Source organism: Carcharhinus amblyrhynchos, chromosome 16 (assembly GCF_965287045.1).
Source record: "Carcharhinus amblyrhynchos chromosome 16, sCarAmb.v2.hapA, whole genome shotgun sequence".
Lineage (NCBI taxonomy): Eukaryota > Metazoa > Chordata > Chondrichthyes > Carcharhiniformes > Carcharhinidae > Carcharhinus > Carcharhinus amblyrhynchos.
Genome location: NC_137339.1, coordinates 19,003,375 through 19,005,989, shown reverse-complemented (window position 1 = coordinate 19,005,989; position 2,615 = coordinate 19,003,375). Strand labels below are relative to the sequence as shown.

The following is a 2,615-nucleotide window of genomic DNA, read 5'->3' as shown; positions in this document are numbered from 1 at the left end:
CCCATCATTCCAGTCCCAGAACCTCATTACAAGTATTTCTAATACGTGGGTTCACATAACAATTAGTTCCCTCCTATTCATGAATAATATAACAATATAACAGGTTGTTATAACAGCCGGTTCCCCAGGTGTTCCCTGCTTTTCTTTTTTTTGTTGTTTTTATTCCAACTTAATCAAGTTGAGACATTCCCGATCCAAGCTGGCAAGACAGGGCTCTCCCCTCCTGTCTTGGACTTGATCTACATGATCCAAGCTGATTGGAGTAGGCACAGTTCCTCTTCCAAGGCTTGACCTCATTTGCATCTTAGCCAAAAGGCCAAGATGCCACTTTTAAAAATTGCTTCAAATGAAGCTAAAATGTAATCTAATGACTTCAACCAAGCACAGCGTGTCGATACTACACTTGATCTTAGCCAAAAGGCCGAGAAGCGATAACCTGCTTTTCTTGACATAGATGACCTCGAATTTGTACATAATTGTAAAATTGGCACAAAAACTGAAAGAGTGTGAACCGTGAGGAGGATGTTGACCAAATAAGGAGTACAATTCTAAAAAGAGTGGTGGATTAGAGGGTAAATGTGCAGAAATCTTTGAAGGTGGCTGGTTCAGAAAGCAGTCAATAAAGCAAATTGGACTCTCAGCTTTATAAGTAGACATGCGTCGGAATTCTACTGCCTCACCCGCCACAGAATCGGAGCGGGCGCGGGGCAGACAGCGGAAATGACCGTTGACCTCAAGTGGGAATTTCTGATCTCGCTCAAACAAAGCCGTAAAAGCCCGTTCATGGAGTACAAAAGCAAGGAAGTCGTGCTGAACCATTGAAAAACACTAGTTCAACCTCAGCTGGAGGAAGCTTTCAAAAAAGAATTGGATCAGCATCTAGAATCATAGCATCATAAAATGGCAGCAGCACAAATCATGGCCACTCGGTCCCTCAAGTTCACACCAAGGGTGGGATTTTCCAGCCACGTTGACTCCAAAGCTGGAAAATCCCACCCGAGCTCAACAGATCTTTGCATGTTCCGTTCCCCTGTCTGCTACACTTCTGGTGGTGGGCAGGATGGGAAAACTGCCACCCCCAATTCTCCGCAAAGGTTATTCCATTTCCATTCCACAGCCCTTTCTCCATAATCCTGCATTTTCTTTTATTTCAAGGTACAGATCCAATTCCCTTTTTAAAACCACAATTGAATCTGCCTCCGCCACACTCTCAGGCAGTGCATTCCAAATCCTAAAGACTTTTTTAGTTTATTTATTCATGTCACAAGTAGGCTTACATTAACACCGCAATGGCGTTACTGTGAATATCCTCTAGTTGCCATTGTCCAGCACCTGTTCGGGTACACTGAGGGAGAACTTAGCATGGCCAATGCACCTAACCAGCATGACTTTCCGACTGTGGGAGAAAACCGAAACATAAGAACATAATAAGAACATAAGAAATAGGAGCAGGAGTAGGCCATCTAGCCCTTCGAGCCTGCCCCGCCATTCAATAAGATCATGGCTGATCTGTCGTGGCTCAGTTCCACTTTCCCGCCCTCTCCCCATAACCCTTAATCCCTTCTCTTATCAAAAACCCATCAACCCGCTTCTTAAAAATATTTAGCGAGGCAGCCTCCACCACTTCAACGGGCAGAGAATTCCAGAGATTCACCACCCTTTGAGTGAAGAAGTTCCTCCTCAACTCCGTTCTAAACCGCCTCCCCTTTATCTTGAGGCTGTGCCCCCTAGTCCTACTGTCTTTTTTGAGCGGGAAGAGTCTCTCCACCTCTATCCTATCCATCCCATAGGAAACCTACGCAGACATGTGGGGAATGTACAGAGTCTGCACAGACGGTGACCCAAGCCAGGAATCGAACCCAGGTCCCTGGCACTGTGAGGCAGCAGTGCTAACTACTGTGCCATTGTGCCACCATCATGAGTTGAGTTGCAAAATGATGTTTTCTCAAGTTGTATTTGGCTTTTTGGACAATTCACTTTATATCTGTATCCTCTAGCTCCAAACCCTTCCACATAAAGGAACAATTGCTCTCCATCTACTCCGTCCTTGGCCTTCTTGATTGTGAATATCACTATTACATCTCCTTTCAATCTTCTCTACGAGGAACAGCCCCAGCTTTGCCAAACTAGCAGCATAACTGGAGTCCCTATCCTTGGACCCCATTCTCATAAATCTTTCCTGTGCCCTCACTAATGCCTTCGCATCTTTCCTAAAGTGCGGTATCTGGAATTAAATGCAGTATCCCAGCTGAGACCTGGTCAGTGTTGAAGAGGAACACCACAGGGTTTTGCAAGAATGGAGCTAAGTGAGCTGCATTCGTAGACAACCAGCACAGGCATTTTTAAATTAATTCATGGGACATTGGAATCACTGGCTGGGCCAGCAATTATTCCCAATTCCTAGTTGCCTGAGAGCAGCTGAGAGTCAACCACATTGCTGTGGCTCTGGAGTCACATATAGGCCAGACTGGGTAAGGATGGCAGATTTCCTTCCCTAAAGAACATTAGTAAACCAATTGGGTTTTTCCAACAATGATTTCATGGTCATCGCTAGATTCTTAATTCCAGATTTTTTATTGAATTCAAATTCCACCACCTGCCGCGGCGGGATTCGA

At 45.0% G+C, this 2,615-nt stretch overlaps 1 pseudogene; it reads right to left on the bottom strand.

Annotated features, from left to right (window-relative positions):
• Positions 1–281: 281 nt before the first annotated feature.
• Positions 282–433, bottom strand: LOC145354098 (U2 spliceosomal RNA; annotated as a pseudogene).
• Positions 434–2,615: the final 2,182 nt, after the last annotated feature.